The sequence below is a fragment of the Eumetopias jubatus genome, unplaced genomic scaffold (genome assembly GCF_037043125.1).
Source record: "Eumetopias jubatus isolate StellerSeaLion01/CBP00866 unplaced genomic scaffold, mEumJub1_p1.0 scaffold_5, whole genome shotgun sequence".
In the NCBI taxonomy this organism is placed as follows: Eukaryota; Metazoa; Chordata; class Mammalia; order Carnivora; family Otariidae; genus Eumetopias; species Eumetopias jubatus.
Window position 1 is genome coordinate 111,549,284 of NW_028274811.1, and position 20,712 is coordinate 111,569,995.

Sequence of the window (20,712 nt, forward strand, 5' to 3'; positions counted from 1 at the left end):
ATAGAACACATATTTTTAATAATCTGTTTTTTCACTTAGTAATATGTTGTGATTACCATTCCATGTCAATAAATGCACGTGTACCAAAATGTTCTGAACGATTTGCACAGTATTTCATGGTCGGGATGTAACAGGATTTATTTCTTCGTTGTTGGGTGTTTGGGTTTTTCCACATTCTTAGCCAAAATAATCAGCTCTGCAATAATCATTTCTCGCATGCACCTTTGATCAGATTGCTTCCTTAGAATGAATTCCTTAGAAATGGAACAGCTGGTGGGCTATGGAAGAGAACTTACACACTTTCTTTTTTTTTTTTTTTAAGATTTTATTCATTTATTCATGAGAGACAGAGAGAGAGAGAGAGAGAGAGAGAAGCAGAGGGAGAAGCAGGCTCCCAAGGAGCAGGGAGCCTGATGTGGGACTCGATCCCAGGACCCTGGGATCATGACCTGAGCTGAAGGCAGACGCTTAACCATCTGAGCCACCCAGGCGCCCAACTTACACACTTTCTTATCCGAGTGGCCACCAATATTCCAAAACCTTCTTCTCCAGAAGAGTTCACTTAACCTGCACTTAGATATGTCCAGCGATGGGGAGCTCAGTATTTAACAGTACTAGTAGCTACCATTGATGGTGCCTACAGTGTTTCTGGAAGACTACTGGCCCCTTTGTATACATTTTCTTATCTCATCCTCCTAATGACTGCAAAGTAAGTGTTATTCTTATTTTATGGATGAGGAACTTGAGGCTCCCAGAGGCTCATTTTCCCCAAGTGCTGTGCCAAGGGGCAGGAGACCCTGAACTTAGACCCAGGTCAGCCTGGCTCCAGAGCCCATGACTGCTCTGCCAAAAGCGTATCTTCAGGCTGAATGGCTCTGACTGCTAGAAAGACCTTTCAGATGCAGACCCCCTGTCTTCAACTTTTACTGCTGATCTGATTTTTCTTTCCTGTGGAAGACGACACAGCCATTCCACATGCCTGCCTGCCACCCAGCCCCTAATTTTCTCTTCAGACTGAGAAGGTTGTGCAGTTTGTACCAAGTTCCGAGGCTCGCTCTTTTCTGTCCTGATAGCTCCCAGATACATCCTTCCCTCTTCGTCCCCACTGCTACCACCATTCAGTCCAAACCCTGGTCAGATCACATCTAGTCTACTGCAGTAGCTCCCAGCTGGTCTTCTTGCTTCCAGTCTGACACGCATCACACACCTCTTTGGAAACCATCATGTTAAGACCAGTTACAAAAGCCTTGGGCCACCCCATCCATCATGGGGAGCAGGTGGGGTGTGGGGGGGCAGGGGCAAGGGGCAGGTATAGTGTTTGGGCAACAGCAACAGAAAAGATCCCAATGGAGTTTAGCAACTGTCTTTTTTTTATGGCCCCAAACCACCATCACCAACACACACAGGGACCAATGGGCAAAACAACCAACAAAACAACAAAACAAAGAAAGGACCCAAACTGCCACTTTCAAGCCGGAGACCTCTGGTTTTCACAGTTGTTAAGAAAAAACTACACACCTTCTGTGTGCGTGTCATTTCCTCGCACACAACTACCACTCACAACACTTCTGACACCAGATCGAGGGAGGGGGATTTCCACACCAAGGAATTCTCTGAGACACCAGCGGGGTCCCCTACCATTTAGTTCTGACACTATTTACCTGGAAAGAGCGTCAGACCCCACAGGTTAAGGGCTCAGGCTCCCAAGGCTGCCCCTCCCCCTCTTCAGATGCCCCTCCCCCACTTCAGATGCCAATCCCAAGTCCCAGGTTGTCACCTGTGCTTCTGGCCGACTGGCTATAAATTGGGGTTCCCATGACCCCCAGGCTGGGTTCGATATTTGCTAGAATAGCTCACAGAACTCGGGGAAACACTTACATTTACTTAGGATAAAGGATAGAGAGGAACATCCAGCTGGAGGAGATTTGTAGGACAAGGTGTATGGGAAGAGGCTCGGAGCTTCCGTGCCCTCTCCCAACGCACCACTCTCCCAGAACCTCGATGGATTCAGCAACCCGGAAGCTCTCCAGACCCCATTCTTTGGGGACTGTTATGGAAGCTTCATCACATAGGCATGATCCACCATTACCTCAGTCCCCAGCCCCTGTCTCTCCTCCTCCTGGTGGATGGGAGGTGGGGCTGAAAGTTCCAAGCTTCCAATCATGGCTTAGTCTTCTTGGTGATCAGCCCCCATCCTGAAGCTCTCCAGGAGCCCACCCAGAGTCACCTCAGTAGAACAAAAGACACTCCTATCACCCAGGAAATTCCAGGAGATTTAGGAACTCTGAGTCAGGAACCCGGGTCAAAGACAAATATTAGAACAAAAGATTCTCTTAGTGCTCTTAACAGGAAATTGCAAAGGTTTTAGGAACCCTGTGCCAGGAACTGGGGGCAGAGACCAATATATTTATCTTCTATTATTTCACAACAATGTAAAAAGTCTCCCTAGTGGGAACATCTATCATGGGGGCCTTGCCTGGCCTTGGAGGGATAGGGCACTCCCCAAATAGTTTGGGGAAGTTTTAGTAGTTTGGGAGCAGGTTTATTGTGAACTTCTTACATGGGAAGAGCACTTAGTTCCCAGAGAATTTTTCCAACGCACAGTCTGGTTTAATCCTTGCCATAGCCTGGAAAGAGCACCCAGCAAGCATTATTATTCCCTTTTTACAGGTTGAGAAACTAAGCATCAGAGAGAACAGCTGGGCTCAGCATATTAATGAGGTGACATAGAACACTGCAGTCTAGCGTCTGAAAACAAAGATTCTCTAAGGAGTTATCTAGGCCGCTCCAGAGAAGGGGTGGGGAGCCCGGGTGAGCTGATGGAATATGGACTTTAGAGCCAATGGTGCTAGATTTTGAACCTTTGCTCCACTACAAGCTAGCTGTGTGACCTTGGCCAAGTCATTTCATTTCTCTGAGGCCCATTTTCTTCATTTAGAAAACACCTGCCTTGCAGGACTGTTCTGTTTATTAAATGAGATAAAATACATGAAGCACTGAGTGCAGTGATTAGCTTATAACAAAAGCTCAATAAAGCCCTGTCATCAAGAACAGTGTATTCATTTCCAATTGTCACTGTAACAAATTGCCAGAGACTTGGTGGCTTAAAACAACATAAATTTATTATTGTATGGTTCTGGAGTTCAGAAGTCTAAATTGGGCATCATTGGGCTAAAATCAAGGTGTCAGCAGGGTTGCAATCCTTCTGGAGGCTCTTAGAAAATGTTTCCTTGTCTCTTCCAGCATCTGGAGGCTGCCCAGATACCTTGACTTATGGTCCCATTTATCCATCTTCAAAGCCAGAGCTGTTGGATGGAATCTTCCTCATGCCACCACCTCCCTGGATCTGCCATCTGACCCCTCTTCTGCTTTCAAAGACGCTTATGATTACATTGGGCCCATCTGAATGAATGAATAATCAAGACCTCTTCCCTACTTTAAGGTCAATTGATTGGCAACCTTGATTCCATCTTCATCCTTAATGCCTCTTTGCCATGGAAGGTTCTGGGGATTAGGACATAGATATCTTTGGGAGGCTATTATTCTGCCACAAATAGTATATTTTTTTTAAATGCAAATATAAAGCTAATGCTTTCATAGCCAAAACTTGCATAGATAGAGGCTTTCCGTGAAGCAGAAGCAAGTCAATCACAGGATAGGATAAGAGAGGTTTCGGGGTACCTGCTGGTTCTTTGATTGCCCTGACTGGGAAGCTGCTGTAGCTAGCTGGAGGTATCTCTGGGTCCTGGGTCTGGAATCCTATTTGATCTGGAGTTTGAAATTCAACCAAGGGTTGGGCTTGAGTGTCCCCCAGAGCTGGGGCTGCACTGGCTGGATTCTGACAGGGCCCACAAGGACCTCTGTTTGGGGGGAGCATGCAGCAAACACATCTTTCTGAGCAGGGGCTCCACCTCCCAGCACGAGGGCCAGGGCCAGGCCGCTGGGCTATGGGGGAGGTGACTCTCTGAGAGCCATCAAGGCGTCCTCGCTTTGGAGCCTCTGGGTTTGCAGAGCCAACAAGTCATGTAGGAAAACTTAGGGAAGATATCAAGTCTGCTCTCAGGATCTGAGGATGATGATAATGACCTTAACTAAAAACTAGTGGGCACCCAGGTGCTGTGCAAAGTGCTTTGCGTGCATTATGTTATTTAATGCTTACAAAGGGGTCTGGAAAGGGTTTGGAAGATCACGCAGTCCAGTCCTGTTGTTGTGCAGATGAGGAAGCAGAGCTCAGAGAGGGGACTCTGCCAAGGCAAGCGCAGACATTCCGTGGGAGAGCTGAGCTTAGGGGTTCGAGTGCTCACTCTCCCCTGCACCCCCACCATGCTGTCCACAGGGTACTCCTGGGAAAGGCAGAAACAAGGGGTCTCAGGATGCCCCAGGGGAGTAAAAAGATTCAAGATAGATGTCCATACCTGAAATGACACAGATGAGCAGGCAACAGGACAGCCAGCAGAGGGCTCGGGGGTCTATTGTGAAGGACCCGCAGCTCAGACCTCAGGCGATGTGGCCCAGGGGCTGCAGGGGAGACACTGATGGGGCCAAAGGGTGGGAGCAGGGAAGTGGCGAGGGACCCCTGGGAATGGGAGAGGAGGGGCCCGATTTCAAAGGCAAATCCAAGTCCTGAGTCCTGGTTTCTCTAGGACTCCAAACAAAATTCCTTTCTCAGGATTCCCCCTGCCAAGGTGAGCAGAGCTATTCCGAGCCCTCCCTGCTCAGGAAAAAAGTCCTGCAGCGAGGAGAGGCGTGTCCCCCAGGGCAGACAGGCAGAGCTGGGACGCAGCTGGTGGGCCTCAGAAGGTCGCAAGAGGGTCATGAGGGGGCCCGAAAGACAGGACTACTTGAGGACCAAGAAGGTGAGTGTGAGGGGCGCCTGGGTGGCTCAGTTGGTTAAGTGACTGCCTTTGGCTCAGGTCATGATCCTGGAGTCCTGGGATCAAGTCCCACATCGAGTCCCACATCGGGTTCCCTGCTCAGCAGGGAGTCTGCTTCTCCCTCTGACGCTCTTCTCTCTCGTGCTATCTCTCATTCTCTCTCTCGCAAATAAATAAATAAAATCTTTAAAAAAAAAGGGGGGGAGTGTGACTGGCAGGGGGTGGGGCTTGAAGTGGCCTTAATGGGGGGGGGGTGCAAATCTGCAGGCAGCAGCCCCCTTCTGCACAGCCAAGCTAAGAATAGCTTAACATTTTTTTTTAATATATGGAACACTTCATGAATTCCCTGTCATCCTTGTGCTGCACTAGTCTTCTCTGTACGGTTCCAATTTTAAGGGATATGCTGCCAAAGGGAGCACTTACCATTTTTAAATGGTTAAAAATCTATATTTGGTGACACATGAAAATGATATAAAATTCAAATTTCAGTGTCCTTAAATAAAGCAGTCCTGGAAACCGGCCACACTCACTGGAGTACGTCCTGTCTAGGGCGGCTTTTACACCACAGCCGCGGTTGGAGTAGGGGCCACAGAGACGCGGGGCCCACAGCGCCCAAAATATTACTGTCCGGCCTTCTGTAGAAAATGTCAACTCTTGCTCGAAAGCTTGGTATTTCTAAAAAATAATTTTACTGAAGTAAATAATATGTAAATAAAATTCATGCTCAAAAAAGATGATAGATGAAGTTTAAGTTCCCTTTGACCGCCCCACCCCCACCCCGCACTTTCCTCAGAAATCACGGACTGGGTGCGCCTTCTTCTAGACTTCCTCCTACATTTACATCAGCATCTGTGCATATCCATAGCAAAATAAAGGATTGTTTGGTGAATTTTCTTTCTGTAGATGGTTTTAGACGGTGCCTGTGCAGTTTTTTTAAACTTGCTTTTTGTGTGTGTGAACTTGGCCCCCTGTGGAGACCTACCTTGATACTTTTTTAAATGCTACATAATATCCTATGACTTGGCTCTGCGGTTCATTATTCCCTTACCAAAGGACACAAAGCCTGTTTCCTTTTTGCTATTGGAAACAAAGCTGCAAAGAGCAAGGAGCATTCCAAGGCTCAACTAGCTACATGCCCTTAAAGATGGAACGCTTGTTAAATGAACGGATGGTATTCCATACAGACATGTGAGCGGATGTATTCTCACTCATCTGTGTTTGTGACTCAGGACACACCACCAGGCAAGTCCCTGCCAATGTAGCCGGAAGCCTCCTGCTCTCCTGCAGAGTGTTGTGTCCCCGCCAACTATTGGTGTAAGCAGGTAGAAAGCTTCCTGGCTTCCGGTTGAAACAGGATTCCTTCTGTACAAACTCAATGGTTATTCTTTGAAGGTAGTGTGCGGGGGTGGGAAGTAGCAGAGAATGGGGAGCCTGGGAGCTTGGGGGCCCCATTCTCACCTTCCCACTTTCCGTGTGACCTTGAGCAGCCTCTTTGGGCTTCAGTTTCCCCAGCTGTTTAAGGAGGCTATGAGACTCTTAGAGCTCCCTGGACTTTCAGAGCCCTACCAGCCTCTTTTCAGTGACCGAGTCCCTAAAGGAGCAGAAGAGTTCTGAGCGGTGATGGTGTAGGCGCCAGCCGCGCGGGCACAGTGCTGTCAAGGGAGGTGCTGGGAGCTAGGCAGGGCACCATGTTGAACCCACGCTGTCACTGATCATTCCCCAGGGGAGAGATTGCATGAAGAGAGCATCCATGCAGCCCAGCTGAGCCCAAGGCCATTATGGCCTTGAGCCCAGGGTCCTGGATCTGGACTGTGGGCTGTTATATACTCCTGGAACACCCTGTTCGCCTCCATCCTACGGCACTTACCACGGTTTGTTGTTCATGGGAATTTGTGTGATTGTGTCATAAATGTCCATCTCCCACCCTCTAGGGCATGAGCTCTGTGAAAGCTGGGGCCAGGTCTATATTGCTCACCCTTTATCCCAGTCCACTAGCACAGTGCCTAACACTTTGTGGGCACTAGACAAACCTCTGCTGAATGAATAAATGAGCTGCTCCAGCCTGGTCTCAACAACAGAGACATAGCCTTCTCTCTAACCCAGGGGCTCCCAAAGAGGCAAATAAGGAGGAGTGGGGAGCAGAAGGGGCAGGGTACAAACAGTCTAGGCAACATGTCAGAATTAGAAAGGTCACTCCCTTCCTGGGTGTCAGCCCTCGGGTGGGGAGTGGTCTGGAATAGTAGACCTCGGGGGGGGGGGGGGGTGGTGGTGGAAATACTCACTGAAGCTTTGAATTGTAGTATGCATTCATTCATCAATTCATTCATTTATTTCATTTGCCAAATATTTACTGGGATTCTACCAAGCAATGGAGACATGAAGACAGGTACTTGCCAAAATCACACAAATAAATATCTAATCACCAGTGAGGATAGTGTTATGATGGGAAAGAACAGGATCCTAGGAGAGATGATGGGGAGGGGTATATAAAGTGCACTGGAGAAAGGATTAGGAAGGAATTTCTGAAGAAGTGCTATTTAGGGAGAAACCCACAAGAATAGTTAAGCTTCTACCAGGCTTACAAGAAGAGCTTTCATTCCATGGAAATGGAATGTTTCAATAGAATTTTGAGTGAGTCATGGGATCTTAGAATTCCAGACAGTGAATCTCAGAGTTACAGAATCTTAATCCCGCAGAATCCTGAAACAAACACTTACAGACTCTTCAACAGCAAATGGAACCTTAGAATTGAATGTTAGAGATTCAGTCTTCAGATATAAGAGCAAAGGGAATCTTTTTTTTAATTTTTTATTGTTATGTTAATCACCATATATGAGCAAAGGGAATCTTAAGAGAAAATTTATCCCATCCCCTTCTCTACTATTGTACAGATAGTAACAGAACAAAACAAAGGTGCACAGTCCTAGAACCCAGCCAGAACCCTCACCTCTTATTATTAATAGATTATGACTCTAACCATTTAATAAATAATAATAATAGCAACAATGCTTATATTTTTTGTCTCATTACTAGATGCTAATTGCTGCTAAGTGATTTATATAATTATATCAGTGAATTCCAACACCAAACTCATGAGATAGATGTTGTATAATACCCATGTATTATAACTAAGAAAACAGAATCTCGGGGGAATAAGGATGGTTAATGGTCACTCAGCTAAAATGAGGGTGGAACCAGAACCTTAGGGCTTTTTTTGCTTATTTGCTTTTTAATTTAAACACTGCTTTAAAGCATGGTGCTACGCAGCTTTTTCTTATTACAGCTGCTTTCAGGCTCTTGCACAGGGACCCAGCCTTCCTGTAACTTCCCCCTAGGGGTCAAGGTAATCTCTTGGCCAGACTCTGCTGTGGGGTGATAAGCATCCTGGAGGGTCTGTAGTACACTCTCATGTCAAAGGAGCCTTCTGAAACTGAAATGTGCTGTTAAAACTAAAAGAAGTGAGTCTGTTTATGGGATCCAAGAAACAGCATGGTATCAGGAAACCTAGTTCCCATCTTAAGGTAGGCACTAAATAGCTATGTCATGCCGGCTCAGTGATGGAGCCTTCCTGGATCCCAGGTACCACGTCTTTTACGGGAGATGATAGCGCCTGCTCTGTCCACCTCAGTGTGGAGCGATAATGCATGCAAACATGCTCTGCGATTTATGAAATATAAGTAAGCATTCTAAGGTTCGGTGGTTTCTCTTCTACCTTGTGCATAACAGTGTGGATGGATCTCCTCTATACGGGGGGTAATTTGGAAATATCAGGAGCCTCAAAAAATATTGATTACTTTTTTATCTGGAATTCAAGTTTTAGGAAACAATATCGAAGCTGGGCTGAAAAATTCAGAATCAACCTAAATGTCCAATAATTGGTGATGAGATGAATAAATTATACTATTACCATGGAATGGAATTTGATATAGTTATTTTCAATGTTTTGGAGAATATTTAATTACACAAAACAGTGTCCACAACAAATTAAGGTGTATCAAAGATAAAAAAATATTTACAATAAGTTCCAGGTTTCTGTGAATGAAAGTATACGTGTGTGGCACGTAAATGCTCCAGCAGTGCGGCAATTATAATTATTGCTGTTATTGTTGTTATATAATAAAAGAATGATGTTAATCGTAATGTTGCTGTAAGTTACCTTTGGACTGTAGGATTATGGCTTTAAATTATTTTCATCTTTTGATTATCGACACCCAATATTTTTACAATAAGAGAAACAAGAGAAACAAAAATCATTAGAAAAGTGATTCTGTGATTTTTAAGCCTATTTTTTGTTTGCCTGCTGTTTCTCCATCTCTCCACCCTCCAAGTGACCTGCCTGCTCAAAACTAAGTGTCCTCACATCACTGAGACCCTATAGCTGAAAATCTGCTTCATGCCAAGTGGTTAGAAACTCCTTATGTTCTTCCCCACAGAGAGGAGCAATCCCCAAGCCTTTCAGAGGAATACCAGGCACTGAGACAGGACTTTCTTGTGGAAGAAGAGGGTCTTCCTGGTAGCCCTGTGAACAGTAACCCCTGTGGTGAAAGTGAGAATGGGAACGCGCCACACCGGGCACACTCTCCTGATGGAGGCCGGCGGAACTGGAATCTGCCAGCAGGTGGCAGTATCTGACCACTTGCAGCTTTCCCCGAGATCTGGAACATTTCTCCTCTGAAATCAGAGAAACTACAGCGCAAAGGAGGGGAGAGAGTCTGGAATCCCAGTCCATTGTTCTGCCCACATCTCCACACCATATTGTCTCTCTTACAAAGACTTTAGAAGGGCCACTCTATGTAGGAAGGGGCTTGGAAGAGCACCAAAAAGATGAAGTCATCTTAGCGTGTTTCCGTCCCACATTTGCCTCCTTCAGGCTTTGTGTCCACAGCCAGTAAGGTTATGTGACCTAGGCTCACTCGTTATTCTACGGCCCCTGGATGTTTACGTTGTTCCCTTCTGTGGTTAAAAATACAGTGTGGGACCTAAAGAGCTTTCTCTGTATTTCAAATTATTTTCTTGGGACTGATTCCCAGAAATGAGATATCAGTCAAAGAAAACGAGCAGTCTATTAGCCTTTCTTCTGTAGCTCAGGGAATAAGGGTCTGGGCTCAGCAAGTCAAGGGGACCAGGCTTTTAATCCTGCCTCAGTCGTCAGGGCTGATTGTGGGCAAATGCCATATTTTCTCGGAACTTCAGTCATCTTTACTGCAAATGAAGGATACTAGCAGCCCCTACACTTGTACATTAGATCCCGTTCTCTCTCCAAATATCGCTTCCCTCTCTCTTCATTTCTTCACTCTATCTGATCATTCCCATCAGCTCACAAATATGCTGTGATGTCACCAATCCTAAACTAATAAACCAACCAAAATCCTCCTCTCGATCCCCACCCCCTGCCAGGGATGCCCCATTTTCTTTGCTGGCCTTTGCAGCAAAACTCTTGAAATAAGTAGTTGGTACTTGTTATCCTAAGCCCATTCCTATGAGGCCCTTGCCCCCAACAGTCCACCGAGACTGCTCTTCATGGGAAATGTTGACTTCATAATGCTAAACACAATGATGGATTCTTGGGTCTTGTCCTACGGGACCTAAGAGCAGCATTGGCACAACTGACCACTCCTTCCTCCTGCAAACACTTTTTTCCACTTGGTTTCCAAAATACCACACTCTCTTGGGTTTCCTTGCACCTCACTGCAAGTTCTTTCCCAGTCACCTGTGCTGGGTTCTCCTCTTTCTGATTCTTTTCCCTTTTTTAAAGTTTTTTATTTATTTAAGTAATTTTTACACCCAACATGGGGCTCAAACTCACCACCCCAAGGTGAAGAGTCGCATGCTCTTCCAACTGAATCCCAGCCGGGCACCCCTTTTCTGATTCTTTTTTTTTTTTTTTAAAGTAGGCTCCTTGCCCAGCACAGAACCCAACGTGGGGCTTGAACTCATGACCCTAAGATCAAGACCTGAGCTGAGACCAAGAGTCAGATGCCTAACTGACTGAGCCACACAGGTGCCCCCTTTCTGATTCTTAATGTAGGAGTGACCCTTGGTTCTCTTCTCCTTTGATGAGCTCATAGCTTTCTCTGGCCTTGAACAGTAGTTCTATGAGTGTGACTTTCAAATCTGTGTCCCTAGCCCTGATCGCTTTCTTGAATGCCAGATTTGTCTATACAACTGCCTCTTTGACCTCTCCTCTTGGATATCTAATAGAAATCTTAAACTGATCAAAAACAGAAGTCAATTTTTTCCCAGTTTCACTCCCCAAATTTGTCCTCCTGCAATTTTGTTCATTGCAGTTCACAGTAACTTCATCCTTCCAGTGGGTCAGGCCAAGATCCTTGAAGTCATTCTTGGCTCCTCTCTCTGTCTCTCATCTTATATCCAATCCTTCCAGAAATCATGTTAATTTTACCTTGAAGTATATCCAGTCTCTAACCACTTCTCACTGACTCCGTTTATGCCACTCTGGCTGAGCCACCAGCATCTCTCACCCAGATTACTCCAAAAGCCTCCTACCAGATCTCCAGCTCCTATGCTTGCCCCCCATTAGTATTCAGTATTCTTTACACAGAAATATATCACCTCCACAATATATAAAGAGCTCTTACAACTCAACAACAAAAAGACAACCCAATTTAAAGATGAGCACAGGAAAAAAAAACTACAATGGGTAAAGGACTTGAATAACTTGAATGGATGAAGGACATTTCTTCAGAGAGGATGTATGTACAAATGGCCAATAAGCACATGGAAAGGTGTTGAACAACATTAGTCATTAGAGGAATGCAAATCAAAATCAGGAGCTACCAAAAGAAAAGAAAAGATTCAGCTACACTTCAATTATAAAAACAACACAAAATCACAAGATAACATTTCACACTGACTAGGATGGCATTAAAAACAAAAAATAAAAAACGGAAAATAACAAGTGTTGGCAAGGACATGGAGAACCCTGTGCATTCCTGGTGGAAACAGCTCAGCAGTTCCTCAAACAGTTAAATATAGAATTACCGTACGGACTAGCAATTCCACTCTTAGTAAATATGGAAGAGAATTGGAAATAAGCCCTCACACCAGTATCTGTACACAAATGTTGATAGCAGCACTGTTCACAATAGCCAAAAAGAGAAAACAACCTAGCTGATGAATAGATAAGCAAAAGGTAATATATACGTACAATAAAATATTATTCAGCCATAAAAAGAATAAAGTACAGACATATGTGGCAACACAGAGGAACTTCAAGACCATTGTCATGATGGTTAATCTTAAATGTCATCTTGACTGGGCTAAGGGATGCCCAGAGAGCTGATAAAACATCCTTTCTGGGTGTGTCTGTGATGGTGGGCATTTGATTCACTGAGAGATTAGCACTGGGGTACAGTAGATTAAGGAACTGCCTTCATCAATGCAGTCAGGCATCATGCAATCCATCGAGGGCCAAATGGAACAAACGGCAAAGAAAGGGTGAATTCAACTCCTTCTCTTCTTGAGCTGGGATGTCTATCTTCCTGCCCCCACCTCCCCTATTCTCAGGCCTGCAGATTCCAGCAGAATCACATCCCTGGCCCTCCTCGTTCTCCAATTTGCAGACAGCAGATTATGGGACTTGTCAGCCTCTATAAACTGCCTGAGCCAATTCCTATAATAAATCTCCTCTTATATCTATTTCTATATACCCTGTTGGTTCTGTTTCTCTGGAGCACCCTAATACAACTATGTGAAGTGAAAGGAGCCAGACATGAAAGGCCACACATAGTACCATTTCATTTGTATGACACGTTCAAAATAGACAAATCCATGAAGGCAGAAAGCAAATTGGTGGTTTCCAGGGGCTGGGGGAGGGGAGAATGGAGAGTAATTGCTTAACGGGTTCAGGTTTTCTTTTAGGGGAATGAAACCGGTTCGGAACTACGCAGAGGTGGTGGTTAGATAAGAATGTGAATGTACTAAATGTCATGAAATTATTCACTTTAAAATGGTTAATTTTATGTTGCATGAATTTTACTCCCAAAGAAAGAAGAAAATAAATGTCATGTCCCCCCTCCACTCAGCACTCTGCAACAGCTCCCCAGATGCCTCAGAGTAAAAGACTTAAGTCCTTACAAGGACCACAAGCCCCCTCCCCCACCCCCATTTGATTTGGTCCCTCCCTATCTCTGTTCTCCCTGTACTCTCCCTCCCCCTCACTCCATTCCAGCCACACTGGCCTCTTGCTGTTCCTGGAACATTCCAGGCCTACTCCTGCCTCCAAGCATTTGCTCCAGCTGTTTCCTCTGGCTGAGACACTCTTCCTACAGCTTGGCTACCTTCCTTACCTCTTCTACATTGTTGTTCAAATCTCCCCCTCTCATTGAGCAAGGGGTCTTACCCTGCAAATGATCTCATCTTTCTCTGGAGGGCCCCAATGGCAGATTCACTGGCACTGATTGAAAAATTCCTGATTGACCGGTTAAGACTACATTTCTGGGGTGCCTAGATGGCTCAGTTGGTCATGATCCTGGAGTCCCGGGATCGAGTCCCACATCGGGCTCCCTGCTCAGCGGGGAGTCTGCTTCTCCCTCTGACCCTCTTCCCTCTCGTGCTCTCTATCTCTCATTCTCTCTCTCTCAAATAAATAAATAAAATCTTTTAAAAAAAAAAAAAGACTACATTTCTGGGGGAGGTTGAAACAGGTTAGGTATGAATCCCCAGGCCACGGTTTGTGAATTCAGTCTCAATGATACTGTTTTGGGCCAGCGGTTTTATTTTTAACAGATCTCATCATAAGGTAATTGTGCTAATTTCTTCTTAGCCTCCTGCTAGATTCCATTCATCCTTCTGGTCACAACTTAACATCACTCCCATTTAGATGCCCAGGTTGGGCTGGGTTCATCTGCTGTGGGCTAGCATTGCACTTTATAGTTTATAGATTATAACTCTCCAAACTTGACTGTAACAATGACCTAACCATCTGTCTTCTGTGCGAGTGAATGCTCCATGTAGGTAGGTCAGGGCCCCACTTCCTATGTGTTCACTTCAGTCTCCCCGGCTCAGTGCTTGGCATGCAGCAGGGACTCAATACATTTTGTTGGGGGAATGACTATGTTGGGGAGGGAAAAACTCCTCAGCCCTTTAAGATCCTTCTATCTGGATTAAGAATCAAATTGATATGAGACAGATTAACAGGAGAAAATCAAATTTAGTTTCATAAGTAAGGGGAATCCATACAGACATGGAAATTCTAGACATTGAGGCAACATGACACTTATATGAGCTAGGGAGCTGAGGAAAACCATTAGCAGGAAGGTAAGAGATGTTTGGAAAATAAAGTTTGCCCTGTTATGAAGATAAGTTTCTTAGGTAAACTGGAATGTCTTGTTAAAAGTTCTCTTCTTGGCGCCTGGGTGGCTCAGTTGGTTGAGCATCCAACTCTTTAAAAAAAATTTTTTTTTAATTTATTTGACAAGAGAGAGAGAGCACAAGCAGGGGGAGTGGCAGAGGGAGAGGAAGAAGCAGGCTCCCCCCTGAGGAGGGAGCCCAATGAGGGGCTTGATCCCAGGACTCTGGGAACACGACCTGAGCTGAAGGCAGACACTTAACTGACTGAGCCACCCAGGTGCCTCTGAGGATCCAACTCTTGATTTTGGCTCAGATCATGATCTCGGGGGTCCTGGGATTGGCCCCCTGTCGGTTTCCACACTCAGTGGGGGGGGGTCTGCTTGAGGATTCTCTCCCTCTACTCTTCCTCCCACTTGTGCAAGCACACACACTCTCTCTCAAATAAACAAATAAATCTTTTTTAAAAAAAGAGTTCTCTTCTTGGTACAGGCTCTTTCCAATGTAAATTTAGGCAGTTGAGGGGGAGGTAAAGAGCTCTTCCTGAATCTGGTTTTAACTCAAAATAATCTTCACGCCAAAGTGGTCCATCTTGGAGCAGCCTGCCTTGGCCCCTACAAATAGATGAAAGGACATACTTTCCAACCAGGTCTCCTTGTGGGAGGCTTAGAGGACTCTGAACTAGTGACAGATTGAGGAAAACCCTTGGAAAAAGCTTTGATTATCACTATCTTTTGAATGAGCAAGTTGATAATCAAAGCAGTTAAGTGTCTTGCCCATGCAAACTAAGCAGGTGAATGGCAGCCCAGGGTTGCCAAGGGGCTATCTTTTCACCAAAGCAGAACTTCTAAGGCAGTGTAGGGGATGGGAATTACTACCGACCTTTGCTGCAGGACTACCTCCTCCAGGAAAGTCTTAACAAATACCCTGGGGGACAATCATTCTGTTTCTTCTGGATTCCCAAATAGTTTATCATTTTCTGTGTTCCAGCATTTTCCACACAGCTCTAGATTTTAACTGCTGGTCTCTTTGCCTTTCCTCTGAACTATGCACTCCCCAGAGCCAAGCTCGAATAAGCGTCCCTTTGGAGTCACTAGGCCCAGGTTCGAATCCCAGCTCCACAACTTAGTAGCTGTGCCACATTGGTGAAATAACTGGACGTCTCTGGACTCTCCTGCCCCGCAAAGTGGCTGAGTAATGTCACCAGCCTGGTGGGGTTATTGAGGAATGTAATCCTCAATTGAAGTTCGCCTCAATTTTGTCAAACCTCAATGTTCTGTTTCTCAACAAAGCTTTGGCGAGCGGTAGGAATTTGGGGGGAAATGTCCAGATCAGGGACTCAGAAGCCCTGACTTCTGGCCCTGAGTGGCCATGTGACCTTGGCCAAATCCCCCTACCTTCTCTAGGTCCCGGCCAGGGTCTGAGCACTGACGTAGGTTCTCCTGGCTGGGCCCCCTCTCGGCCGGTGACATTCTAAGATTCCAGGAGCGAATGAACTTGGGGGGTGGGGATGGAGGGGGGAAGGCGGGGCGAGCCCGATTGGCCTCTGCGCGCCACGTGTCCAGCCCCGGAGCCGCCGGCTGTCCTCCAGGCCCGCCCCGCGCTGCGGCGGCTGCTTCTGCTCGGCTAACGGGCTCCCACCCCGCGAGCTACGTCCGCGCGTGCGTCTGCCCGGTCGCGACAGGAAGCCTCCGCCGCACGGTGAGTGCGTTGCGGCCGGAGAGGAGATCGCGTCAGGGGACCCCCCCCCGGGGGGCTGCAGGGACGCGGGGACGAGCGATAAACGCCCAGTCATCGCTGACCGTGCCTCCCGCGGGGCTCCGGGGCGGGGCGCGGGCAGGTGGCGGGCGCGGGCAGGTGGGGGGCCGCGGGGCCGGGAACCCGAGAGGGTCGCGGGCACCCGAGAGGGTCGCGGGCTGAATGTGTCTAGGGGAGCGCAGTGGAACAAATCTAGGGTGTGGGCGCAGAAGCGAAGGCTGGGGGATGGGAGGGGAATAGGGGAGGGGAGGGGAACAGGGGAGGCGGGGGGGGGGCGGACTCTGCCGCGGGTGTGGTCTAGGGGCCGGGGGCTCTCGGGCGGAGGCAGCGCAGGATGCTGGCCGTGCTTTGGCGGGGGTCGGGCCTGGAGAGACTTAGAAGTCCTGGGGTTGGGGGCAGCAGGGCGGGGGTCTAAGGACCCGCAGGGAAGGGTGTGGCTGAGGCCAAAGACTGAGGCTGCAGGAAGAGGCAGACCCTCCAGCCGCCTGTGCAGTGGTTTGTGTGTGTTGTTGGGGGGGAGGGCTCTCGGTGTGCAGATCCGTGGGGGACTGGCTAGTTCACACCCGAGGGACCCTCCCGTCCCCTTTGGACCACCGCTGGCCTGAAGGGGACTTGAAAGCAACTGGGCCCTAAGGGCAGACGCCCCACCCTTCTTCCTGCTCTCCGGAAGCCCCGTTTGGGCCTTCCCAAAACTTAGGTCTTCAGATAACTCCCAGAATACCAGCATGGGACTGAAATACCCTGAATCCAGTCCCAGCTCCACCATTGACTTGCAGTGTGACCTTGAATCAGTAGCTTTCCCTCTCCGAGTCTCAGCTTACTCCTCCCAAGTCTAGAGCTCCGTGGAAATGATGGCTGCCCTTAAACTTGATTTATTTGTCAGCTGCAAGGAATCATTTCAAGTTTGGGAAGTCTTGATTACAGGCTTGGGAAGCCTGGGATACCCTTGTAGGCCCTGTAAGGGGAGGGGAGGGGTCCTTTGGGAAGAGAATCCTGCCTTTGCTTCCTTACTACCCCTCTCTTTCTCTAAATCCCCCGCGGGTCTTTCTGACAATTCCGACTTTGGACCTATGGCTCCGGGGTTGGTGAAAGGATTCTGGTTTCTTCAGTCTGCCCTTTTCACTCACTTCCCCCTCCTGCCCCACCCAAAGCACACCTGAAATTGCTGGCCCCACGGACCCTGAAGGGATATCTTATCCTGCTTTGCCCTTCCAGGTGAATGACCGTCCCGCTGCAGCTTCCATAAAAACCCTGCCCTCCTGGCTGGCAGGCCTTGTGCCAGGCAGAGGGCACTGGCCTGGGAGTCTGTGGAAAGCAGGATTACTGTTCTGGGTGCTGGAGGGGTCCTGGGGCAAGATCCTTCCCTGCCTGGACCTTCATTAACCGTCTGTAGTAAAGACCACTAAACCGGTTGCCACTTCCAGCGCTGGTGTTCTAGGATTCAACTGTTCGAAAGGCTTAGGATTCTGAGAGTTGGGTGGGGCTGGAGAGGGAGGCCCAGGCCTGCATCCCCCTCTGCAGCGGTGACAGTCACTCATCCATCTTCCTTTGCCTTCCACCCTTTGTTCCCAAGGCACTGGCTGCTTGGATTCAGAAAATATTTGCGGTTTCTGGGTTAGGGCCATAGCTCTTGCTGGGGCAGAATGTGGATACCAGTGTGCAGAGTGGGGGGCTGTCCTTGGGAAGTGCGGGACCTTGCCTATCAGAGCTGACCCCGGGAAGGGGTGGGGGACGCTCTGCAGTGTTGGGGAGCTGCCAGCGTCTGGAGCATCTGCACTGCAGCACCCAGCAGGAGCCTTGGGCCACCAGGCTCCAGCCCTGGCCCCAGGCTCTGCCCTGCCTCTGAGCAGCCAGGGGCCCTGGGCACACCTACCCCTCTAGGCCTTAGTTCCTTCCTCCCTAGAGGGGCAAGAGATGTGCCCAGGGAACCCAGCTGGTAAAATGGGTTGGGGCTCCATGACTGTTCATGTTGCATTATTCTAGGATTTTCTGGGGAGGCCCAGGGGTATCACTTAGCCTCACCCCACCCAGCTTCTCCAAGACACTTCCTGGGTGGGGACAAAGTGCAGGATGTGGTCTGTACCCTGATTTCTGAGCATGCAAGTCTGGGTCTTATCTGCACCCCTGCTACCCCCACAACGGAGGAGAGGAAGTCTTGGGGGGGGGGGATCCTTAATGCTTATAAACTTGTTGGCTTGGAATCCTGACCACACTGCATTTCCTTTCTTCCTGGAATTGAGACGCTCCCACAGAGACTGGCTAAGGAGGAATGACTGTCTTTGGGTTCTTTGAGCCTCAGACTCCCCGCCTGTCAGAGGAGGAGGAGGCTGGTACTTGAGCATGAAGAAGCCAGTGCTGCTGCTGTAATCGTGGAAAGGGTGTGGCGCCCTGAGCCTCAGGTTCCTCATCTGTAAAATGGGTGTCCTGGTACCTTTTAAATCAGAATTAAATCATAACCTCTGTTACTTACTGAACCTTCCAACTTGCCAGGCCCTGGCTGAACCCTTGATAGATTGGATGCTGCTACCATGCCCGTTTTGCAGATGTGGAAAGTCAGCCCTCAAAAGTTAAGGGGAGAAATACTACTAAATGCACATGTGTTTCCTGTGTGTCAAGGCCACTTCTAAGCTCTAGGTGTGTGTCTTCTTTTCAGCCTCACCACGACTCCTCTTGAGATAGGTGCTATTTTTATCCTGTTTTACATATGAGGCTAAGAACTTGCCCAAGGCCACACAGCTCCTAAAGAGCAGGTCAGGCTTCAGTCCCAGGCAGGGTGGCTCCAGCCTCTGTCCTGTTAGACACTACACTTCTCTGTCTCTCACAAAGTGACCTGAGCTAGTATTCAAACCCGGGCCCATCCAGTTCCAAGCCTGGGGCAGCCTGATGATCTCCTGGGGCCTTGCCCAGCCCAGAGATCAATGGTTCTGGGTCGGGAGAGGGAAAGACACTGCTCTCTAAGAAACCCGAGTGTCTGGAGCTGGAGGGGGGTGTGCCCAGGCACAGGGCCAGGAATGGCATTTACCTGGGCTTCATCAGAGGCTAGCTCCTGGAGGACGGTGGGGCTGGTCCTGGTGTCTTCCTGTGGGCTGGGGGAGGGGAAGGATCATGATCTTATAGACCAGGGGCCTCTGAAGTCCGGTGCACACATCCTGGGAGGCACTAAGATGATTTTCTGGAAGAAACTATTAGGCCTCTTATTACATATGCTTTTAATCTCATGCTTATAAAATATATTTTTATCATGATGAATACTCAATTTTTTTCCCTTGGTTACTGGTGGTACATAGGATCAAAGCAATGACAGATTACGGCAGTAGATTGCCAGCTTTGTGTGGGTGGGAGACTCATCTGTCTCATTTTTTATTCCTCCCCCATCTCCTACCAATGGACATGCTCAGTAAATATTTTTTTGAAAAATGAGCTGTTTAATCACTAATTTTCTTTATCACATTGGACAAATTATACTTAACCGCTCAAGTTATTTCCTCTCCTGGCTATATAATGAGGAATAAAGCACACTTTGAAGACCCCTAGGGTGGATGTTCTTTTATTATGTGATTCCCCGCCTCCAAGGGGGTCACTAAAGAGGCATTAAGACAACTCAGTGCGTTTCACGCAACAATCCTTATAAGCCACATCCTGTGGTCCTGGGGGCAGCAAAGAAGCAGACAGTAATTTTTAAGAAAAACAGTAAAGTCATGATTCAAAAGATAGAAAAATGATCATGTGCCAAAGGTTTTATTCTACTCACCTACTAATGACTGGACAGGCAGATGTTATGGCCAGCTTGAAAGAGAATAAGTAGACACTTTTATTAAAAGGAATGTACAAATGGAGGCAAACTGGTTTTTCTGGTCAAAGGGGAGGGAGATTAATTGGACCGTCACCAAATAGAACAGTATGAGCATGTCTAAGAATTATTTTACATTACCACCATTTACCTACAAATTACTGAGCTGTAAAATTGCTCAGACAGACTGGAATCATAACCTGGAGAGTTGGAAGTAGAGATTTTTTTTTTCCCTAGAATGCCTGGAGGCAGGCAGCCTCCATCTACTCGAGGAATGGTAAATCCACAATGGTTGAATCCAAACCAGTCAAATGTAGGTGGTTTCTGAGTACTGTGGGGGTTCAAAAGAGAGAAATCCCTTTTGGCTTCCTGGAAGAGTTGGAAGGATCACCTAGAAAAATTTTTAAAAATTACCAAAGCTCAGGCCTCACCCCAGAACTGATGAATCAGAATCTCGGAGGGTTGATCTTGTGCTTCGGTAAATTGGAAAAACTCCCCAGGTGGGATTAATGAAGCCAGAATCGAAAAGCACTGGTTTTGATGCTTAAAGGCTGGATAGAAAATGGTGGTGGAAGAGGTTCTTGGCTTAGAGGGGGGTGGTGGTGGTGGGTGAAGAGGAAAGAGGGGAAGGCAAATAAATCAGGAAGGATGTTGTGGGCCTTGAAAGCTGAGCTGCAAGTGCCTACATTGAAGGGGGTCATTGGGATCATGTGGACAAGCAGTGACTCAGCTCAAGTTAGAGTCCCCTGGGTTCTCCCAGAGCACAGAGGTCTGGGTGAGTTTTTGCGTGACCTGCCACGTTATTTTTTTATTTTTCTCCAATTGCCTTCCCGACACATATCTGGTTTCACCCCCTTACACTCAGCATCTCCTCCCACCCTAAAAGCATGCTCTATTGCTCCAAAGTATGCAAGATACCTTTATTTTTTTTTTAAGATTTTATTTATTCATTTGAGACAGAGAGAGAGAATGAGCAGGGGG

The 20,712-nt window shown here is 47.5% G+C and overlaps 1 protein-coding gene and 1 pseudogene across 2 annotated transcripts in view; one reads left to right on the forward strand and one right to left on the reverse strand.

Moving 5' to 3' along the window:
* Nucleotides 1-5,193: 5,193 nt before the first annotated feature.
* On the reverse strand, nt 5,194-5,293 carry LOC114212005 (U6 spliceosomal RNA; annotated as a pseudogene).
* Nucleotides 5,294-15,775: 10,482 nt separating this feature from the next.
* Nucleotides 15,776-20,712, forward strand: part of ANXA6 (annexin A6) — a 45,909-nt gene continuing 40,972 nt past the window's right edge. For both annotated transcript variants that reach the window (XM_028106698.2, XM_028106699.2), the window contains exon 1: nt 15,776-15,884. The gene's annotated coding sequence lies outside the window, so the exon portion shown is untranslated. The remainder of the gene's footprint in view (nt 15,885-20,712) is intronic.